This window comes from Mus caroli, unplaced genomic scaffold (assembly GCF_978045245.1).
Source record: "Mus caroli unplaced genomic scaffold, Mus_caroli_1 scaffold_18, whole genome shotgun sequence".
Taxonomy (NCBI): Eukaryota; Metazoa; Chordata; class Mammalia; order Rodentia; family Muridae; genus Mus; species Mus caroli.
The window spans coordinates 72938729-72947912 of NW_028227273.1; the positions used below are offsets into that span (position 1 = coordinate 72938729).

Here is a 9184-nt window from a genome sequence, read left to right on the forward strand (position 1 = left end):
GTGGCAATGAGCTACGAATGTATTTACTTCTCTAAGGAGGTAAACTTATTAATCTTATAATTGGGATACCCATTGGGATACTAGAAGATAGTTTTTCTTCATTGGCATTCCCTCTTCCTTTATTTAACAAAATATGTGCTTAAGTACATAGATGGAATTCTCACCCACAGGAACATAGTCAGAATCTTAGTCATTCCCTCCAGAGAAATACATGAAATGATGTCATATTTGAAGTTAAGAAATTTTCTTAGAAGTTTTGGATGTAAATTAAATTTCTATCTTTAGAAATTGGGAAGTAGTGTGCTCATTGGCTGCAACTGCCTCTTCAGGCCATGTCTATGCCTCTCCATTGGCATCGTTTAAGGTGAAAACTTTCAAGTATGTAGGCGACTCCAGGCTCCTCTACTATGTCTTGAATATGATGCTCAATATCATGGTTCCCCTGTCTGTAACTGGAAAATAGGGATATGGTAGTAATATCAACAAAGAAGATTATTGGTATCATACACCAACCCCACAGTATATGTCAGGTATTTCATATACATACCATTGGTAGTAGTCCAGGACTTTCTGTGTGTGTGGGGGGGGGGGCGGGGGGGCTTAGGTTCTGTTCCAGAATCTGTTGGGGATTGTTGTATATAAATACTAAATTGTGAGCACCACGATTTGGTTGTCCCCAGATGAATGAATTCTCGTGTGAACCTGCCATTGTTATTTAAACTGTGCTCCCCAGTATAAGGCTATTGGTTAAATAAAATGGCTACAGCCAATAGTAGGTAGAATAGAGGTAAGTAGTTATTGAGCTGGTGGGTAACAGGTAGGGAACACGCTAGAGTGAGAAGAGGAGGAAAAAGGAGAAGATGAGAACAGGAGGTCTCCACTAGATGAAATGAACCAGAAGAAGTGCATCCTGAGAACAGACTAATGGACTAGAAATAACCTGGGACAGACTTAAACAGCAAATAACTTGGGGAGAGAAGCTGAGATTTAGGCAGTTTGCATAAAGAAAACTGCCAGTAATCTCCCAGTAATTGTGCTAAGCTGATTAAATAGGACCCATGTCTCAATTATTAAGGTACTGCCCCTGTCATATTTAGAACTAATAAATTAATAGTATTTAAAACAATAATAAGCATGTTCATGGTTATCACCCTGCTCAGGTACAAACAGAAAGTGCAACATACTCAAAGAACCTATTTTTCCTAAAGATGTTCCTTGGATGCTCAAACCTCTGTAACATTCTAGGACTGATGAGCACTTTTGTATATCTGTATACTCTCTCCTGAATGTTTCACATTTGTTTTACTCTTTTGAACAAACCTTGTTAATGGCTATTGAAAAGTTTAATACCATTCACTGGGGGATTCCCAATGAAGGAAGGAAGGAAAGAAAGGAAGGAAAAGCCATTCGGGAGCTAATCCCTGGTACCACCACCTGGGAAACCAGCCCCTATATCAGGTACCATGATGAATCCAGACTAAAAGTGAAAATGAGCAGACAAAGATGCAGACAGAAAAGTTGACTGCCATTTATCAGCATCAGCATGCATCAGCAGCAGCCATTTATCCAGAAGAGTACACCCTCTTTGATTGGATAAAATATAGAAAAACATACTGAAATCTTGGGAGACTGAAGATAGTTCAGAAGAGAGGTAGGCAGGCCAAATGGGGATAACATTTTTAGTCCAATAATAATTTGGACATGCAGCTCTCTTCTCTTCTCTTTTGCATCCTAGATACACATAACTTCTAGTTCCCCTTTGCCCTAGACAATCATTTGTGTTCAGGCTAACTTGGTAAAAACTAGCTGCCTTTAGAGAACGATAACCTTTTCTTCAGCACCTCTCTTTACTCGCTCTTCCACCTGATGGCATCCATTTTCTTCTTATCTTACTCTATCCTCTGCTTCTAGTTTGTGAATCTTGTCCAACTATGTGGGCACCAGTGCTCCTCATCCTGCAACTAGCAATAAAAGGAACTTATTTTTCACCCAGTCAACCCCACCAACACAGACACAGAAAACACCACATGAGACAAGCAGTCATAGACACAGAAAGTCAAATAGAAAACATCAGGCTAAACAACTGTTGTAGGGTGGTAAAGTTCATGTATTAATTAGCTCTTACCATTTCCATGTAAGTCACCTAAAAGCTTTGTCTCACAGTCCCAATGTTATTCTTCCATTAATTATGACTCAAACAAACAAGTTATTCCATACATTCATGCAATAATATAGAAAGATTCTTTTGCTAAAATAATTTTGTTAGCCACTTCCTACAAATCACCAATAGGTTCCACGTTAACAATTATGTAATATGATAACCACCTGAAATGTTAAGTAATTCCACTTTCTTTCTGGATGTGGGTAGGACTTGCACATCCTGAGTCCAGTCTCAGTTGGGAACTGTTATAAACAGCCTATTTTTACTTGGGAATGTTTAAAAGTCTGAGGCTCCCCTTCTTTTAGCAATTTTGTTCCCTTCATATGTCAATGGACTCAGGGAGTCTCTTTCTAGACTGACGTGACCTCAGACTTGCAGTTTAGAGTTGGGACTCATTATGGCCCATTTCTGATTATCACACATGGGGACCACTGCTAACTCCCCTACACAGGACACACTGCTTTATGTGACAGCTGGTTTTAAGTTTATATGCAGGTCCCAAATCCATCAGTTGATGCTTGTCTATTTCTGATCATTAAGTTCTACCTTTCTGAAACAACAAAAGATCCAACACCCTCTGTTTCCAGTGCCCAACACTACCAGCCACCTTCAACTGCCAGTGACGTGCTTCTCCTTGTTTGTTGTGACTCCTTGAACCTTCTGACCATATTCCTCAGCATCATGAGTTCTAGGGTAGGATAAAGACTCCCCTTTATCCATGCTGACCTGCAGCTATGTCTTTGGTTTTGTCACAGACTGTGGTGACACTGAAATGCTGCACTAGAGCTGTTCTGGGCAGAAAAACACCAGCACTGTGATATGTCACCGTGAGGACTGACTCAAACTCTCCATAATTTAAATCCTAAAATTATACTGCTAATGTCTAGCTACTGTAGAAACTCTTTATAATAAAGAGATTCTTGTGAGATCCAGTTCAAGTTCCATAAAATCACCAGTTTGCCTACACAGTGTTTATAGAAATACTATTTAAACTTCTGAACTTAGAATGTATGTGTATGCTTAAAAAAATCACACACACACAAAATCTAAAATTTTATTCCTTATTTTCAATGTAATAAAACATTAGCTCAGCAGTTAAGAGCCCTGGCTGTTCTTCTAAAGGGTCCAAGGTTGATTCTCACAGAACTGGAGATCATCTATAACTCCAGTCTAAGGGGATCTGATGCCCTCTTCCAGCATCAGAGGGCACCAGGAACAGTCATATATGCTGGCAAAATGTTCAAGCATATAAAATAAAAAATTAGAAACTCTACTATATCCAATAGAAAAGAATAATTTAGCCTGTGATGTTGGGGTTATTGATGTCAGCAAATAATAAAACATCCCAGAAAAAAATTGTCTTCTCAAAAAGACAAATGAAGTTAACTGTTTTTTTTTTTAAAACAAATTAGGTGCAAGTCTGAAGAGAAGTTGGGATTTAGTTGGATTTTATAGCAGGCATAGACACTGGTTATGACAAACCAAGGTTCAAAGAGACAGGAAAACAACGGTCTTCACTGAGAACTTCAATGAGGGGGGTGCAGCCAACTTTGCACACCCCAGAGGAGCCAATGTCAAAACAAAAGAATGTGGTGGTTAGGAAAAACTGGGAGAAACAGAACCCCACAAGAGCAACAAAATCCAAAAGCCCAGGGACCATCAAATGCTCAGGGAAGGCAACTGTACTGGCTGGTTTTTTCAACATGACACAGGCTGGAGTTATCACAGAGAAAGGAGATTCAGGTGAGAAAATGCCTCCATGAGATCCAGCTGTAGGGCATTTTCTCAATTGGTGATCAAGCAGGGAGGGCCCATTGTGGGTGGTGCCATCCCTGGGCTGGTAGTCTTTGGTTCTATAAGAGAGCAAGCAAAGCAAGGCAGGGGAAGCAAGCCAGTAAGGAACATCCCTTTGTGGCCTCTGCATCAGCTCCTGCTTCCTGACCTGCTTGAGTTCCAGTCCTGACTTCCTTTGGTGATGAACAGCAACATGGAAGTATTAGCTGAATAAACCCTTTCCTCCCCAATTTGCTTCTTGGTCATGATATTTGTGCAGGAAGAGAAACCCTGACCAAGGCAGCAATTTAAAAGCAAAACCTAAGCTACACTTGCCCTTTTCCACAACTGAGCTCCTCTTGTTACCCGGCAGGAGAAGCACTGCACAATGGTTTAGCTAACAAGTTCAATCACAGAGCTCAAATTCAAAGTGCAGAGCTATCTCCGGTGCCAGGCTGGAGGCCAGACAGCTTTTCCCAAAGCTTCTCTCAACCCACACTCACACAGTCCCTCACTGGCAAGTTTTTCCAAGAACAGTAGCTGTAAGGTTGAAATGAGCTCAACAGACCTCTAAAGAGAGCTGCTTCTATGGTCCTTGTAGACACCTGGGTGACATGAGAGGGGAGCAGAACCAACGATTTATAAGCATCACATCCTCACCTTTGGGTGTGAGGCTAAGGCAGATAAAGTCTGGACATAGTCTGTAATTAGCTTATTTGTTCTGACTCCAGGAAGTCAGTACAGAGAAAGGGCAGGGTGGGGTCTGAGCTAGCTGATGACCCAGTCCTCAGATTATCAACAAGAGAGGAGTTGATTACATCATAAGGCACATGGCTGCCATGCACCACGAACATGGTGGACTCTGTTCACCAGGGTCTGACTCCAAAGGAGGCAATACTGTGCTTCACCAGGGATGCTTGCCTACTTGAGGATGTTCCTGTCCACTTCTTCAGACTGTGTACAAGATTGACCCTGAGATGTTGGGAATGGGAGGAACACAGGAAAAGTGTGGTTCTATTCCCCATGCCTGACAAAGTGACTCAGACTCCAGGCAAGGGTAGGCAGGACGGTCCCTCGGGCCTGGTTTGCAAGTGGTGAGTTGGCATGGCCTAGAGGTAGCATGCTGGATTTCTCTGGTGTCAATTCTGTTAAAGCTTTACTCAGCCTGTGCTGTAACTGGTTTGATCTAACATTGATTGGACTGGTATGCCTGGTCCCTCTGGGTGTCTCCCATTCAATGCCTGAGCACTGCATGGCCTGTGTTCCCAGGTGACAGCCTCCCATAGAGCACAGTAAGTGTGGAACTTTGGTCTACGAGGTTCATAGCACTCAAATATCTAGAGAAGCATACCGCATACACATGTGCCCTCGGCATATGTAGGGAAACAAGAGAGGCTTAGACAGAGCTCTTGGTTTGTGGAGACTCTAGCCTGTTAGATGGACCTCCTTCCATTTGCCTCCGGGTCAAAGCCTAAGCCTCTGACTTGTGTTCTTTAAGGAAAAGAAGGAGGATCACCCTACTCTTCTCCTGGGACTCACTCTGAATGGAGTAACCATCTATCAAGTAAGGACTCCACTTTCTTTCCCATCTCCTGCTGCCACAGATCCCACCCCATGCTCTGGTTCCCACAGTTCACCTTACTTCTGTCTTTTAGGAGGTGGACAACACTCCATAGCTGCTCTGCGACTTCCCCTGGTCACTTATTTCGATGGTGACATTTCTGGTGGGCGTCTGAAGAGGCAAGGCATCTATAAAGCTCAGGAGTCCAAAGAATCCTGGACCCAACAACCTCAGCCTCACCAATGCCATCCAGAGCTCCCTGAGGCTTCTCCACACCCTCGGCATCTCTCCGTCCCCACATCCAGGTCTGGTGGCTCATCACAGTAGTATTGAACTCTCTGAGTGAGGTACAGCTCTGACTGCCAACAATACCCCACTCACCAACTAAAGGAAAAACCACGGTACCTTAGAGATACAACTGTCAGCCTCTGTCCCCCTTCCACATTCCCTAAGACATGACAGTGAGGATTGCTGCACAGCAGAATGGCTCCAGACACTGATTATGGTTCACTACAAACCCTGCATGCCAGACTTGTGTACAGCCATAAGCAGGGGTGTCCTACATAGTAGGGCTGCCCCAGGTTTCTTCTGCATTCTTAAGGCTGCAGATGGATGGTACTCACAGTGACCTGAGACCTGTTTCCACAGGGTCACCAGTTCTCAACCCTGGAAATGTGGGGCCAGGGCCAAGTCAGGGCTTGTGATTGGCTAATGTATTTCTCTCCTGCTTCTGGCACAGTTTTCTGGACTGTAAAATCACATTGTCCTTCCTGTCTGTCCAGACGAAGAAGCTGGAAATCCAGCCAGAAGGGCTGTCGGCAACACAGAAGCTGCTGTTCTACACAGGCCATACCTGGTGTTCCCGTTTGCTGCTGCAAGTGCCCTGGTTCCCACTACCCATAGGTTTCACCACAGCTTGGAGCCTGGGCTGCAGTGGCTACAAAAACTGGAGGAGGCAGAAAGTGGGTATTAGCTCCAGCTGGGACTGTGCACCCAGCTGATGGCTGCACACACCCTCTCTGGGGTCTGAGGAAATAGCATATCATCTCCTGGAGACCACTCAAGGAGTTGTCTGACTGTGTTGAAAGGGGAATCTGTTGAAAATCATCATTGCTGATGGTCATCAGTCCTATTCCTCCTTTTAAGGGTTAGTATGAAATGTGGGAGTGATCTTTCCTTCACTCCAAGATGCCTATGATTCTACAGTGTAATTTTCCTTACATCCTTAGCCTTGCAAAGAGCCAGAGGTGTAGTCTGGGAGGTGAAGAGCCTTGGTGTTGCCTAAAGACCCACTGTTCTCTCCACTTTTCTTTTTTCTTTTCTCTTCTCTTCTCTTCTCTTCTCTTCTCTTCTCTTCTCTTCTCTTCTCTTCTCTTCTTTTCTTTCTTTTTTTTTGGGGGGGGGGGTTCAAGACAGGGTTTCTCTGTTTATCCCTGGCTGTTTGGAACTCACTTTGTAGACCAGGCTGGCCTTGAACTCAGAAATCTGCCTGCCTCTGCCTCCTGAGTCCTGGTATAAAAGTAAGTGCCACCATGCCCGGCCTCTCTCTACTTTTCAAAGTTTCCACTGAGAGAGGACTCGACTTGCTGCACACTGAAGCCACAGTGCATTGGCAGGAGTGTGTGCTTCTGTCTGTGCATGTATGTGTGTACATGCAATTGTGTTTGTGTATATGTGGGTGTGGACATGTGTGCATGCCCTTGTCTATGCATGCATGTGTGTGCATGTGTCTTTGTGCACATAGTACATGTATGTTTGTGTGCACGTACCAGTGTGATTTGTGTATTCATGAATGTGTTTGTGTGTGAGAAAGACAGAGACAGACAGACAGACAGACAGACAGACAGACAGAGGGACAGAGAGGGAAAGAGAGGGAGAGAGAAAGTGGGGGGGGTGGAGAGTGAGCCATGAGCAAGAAGAACTCTCTGCCTATGTTACATGGCAGGCCCTCAAGGATGCCAGGTGCATATTCCAGGATCATACAATCTCTGAAGCAACTGATGGGCTCTGTTTTTACCTGCTCCTGTCCTGCATGACAGATCACCAGGGCTGCTGAGGATGGCTCTGTAGCTAAGAGACAAAGTGTCACAGCCAGAAGAGCCATCAAGCCAACAAGGAGATGCTAGGAGCCTGCTGGGGAGTAAGTCTATTCATGGTTGCCTAGTTGTCATGGGAATGCAGAGCTCATTCTCCAAGGATGCAGCTTTGCTCTATGCGCCTAGGCTCCTGTGTATCTCAAGGGTGGCAGGACACTGATTACCACTGGCTCCCGGAACGCAGGGGTACTTCATGTTCCTCCAACACTAGCTCTTGTGCTGCTTTTCACACAGAGAAGAGCTATCAGGAATCCTATATCAGTGACCTGCTGTAGCTAAACCTGGACCTGGAAGAAAGCAGCAGGAACTCCCTAGGTAATGAGGACAATAAGAGCAGCACACAGCATCTCCTCTACTGCCTCTCATTCTGCTCCAAAAGCCATGGCAGCTCCCACACAGCAGGCATCAAGCCTAACTCCCAACAGGGAGAATGTAAGATGTCTGTGGATAAGCCCACAGGGACCTCAAGGTTCTGTTGAAGGACATCTAGTGGTTCCTGGAGCAGCTGCACAGCCAGGATACATGGAACTACAGTGGAGGTGAGCTATAGGACTAGGTAGCAAGTAGCCTGACCTGGCCAGTGCTAATCTGAATCCCTAGGCTCAGGCTGGAATGACCACTCAGGACTACACTGAAGGCCACTCAGGGGCAAGAAATGTGTCACTAACACTGTGGGTGGCCTCATTCTCAGAGTCTTGTACAGACAAAATCAGCTGGCCTTGGCCACTGAATCCAGACTCTAAGGGTGACAGTGTAGAATATCGGCCAGAGCATGAAATCACATGAGTGTGGCCACTGGGTGCTCCCTGGACTCACTATAGATGGGCACAGAGAAGGCACCATTTCTGGGTCTGCAGGGGTAGGGAGAGCTCAGAAGAGAAGGCAAAGTATGCCTCTCCTAACCTTGTCCCTGGGGAGGAAATGGCCTCACTAGTGAGATAGGCTCATCTGGGACCCTGCACACTGGTGTATGTCACAGACAGCTCCTGTCTTTCTTGCTGACAGTTCAGACACCCAGCTGGCCTCATCTTAGACAGTCCTATGAGGAGGGGTATTTGTTTACTACTTCAGAGTTATGGCAGGAGAGGGTCCAGGACAAGATGGGCCCACAGCAGTGTGTATGGGCAGTGATCCTGTCTTAGCCCTGCTTACTCGTCTCCTCTTCATCCTCTACATTCTCCTCCCCTTTATTTAGCAGCCACCCAGAGACCTTACAGAACTGTGGGTCATGCTAATCAGAATGACGGGCCAGAGGTCACATCCCAGGTAAGGATTCCATTCAGTCCTTTTGGCTCCCACCCTGCCCACCTAAGATTTCCAATTTGGATCCTCAGGGTCCTGGAGAATCCTTTACCTGCAGTCCTGGAGGGACAGCCAGGTTCTTGGGAACACTGGGTTTAGCAGTGCTTCTCTGCTTCAGGCTCACAGCCTTAGTGAGTGGACTTGTTGAGTGGCTTACCAGGTGCATAGCAGTGTTGCCCCCTCCAGTGGTGGACATGCAAATCGGCAGGATATTATTTCCACCTTTCTTTACCTCTTATTATAAAGGGCTGCTACCAGACAACTCAGGACCTATGAAACTTGAGTGTCCAC

The 9184-nt window shown here is 45.4% G+C and overlaps 1 pseudogene; it reads left to right on the forward strand.

Annotated features, from left to right (window-relative positions):
• Positions 1 to 6: 6 nt before the first annotated feature.
• On the forward strand, positions 7 to 8070 carry LOC147000496 (FERM domain-containing protein 1-like; annotated as a pseudogene).
• Positions 8071 to 9184: the final 1114 nt, after the last annotated feature.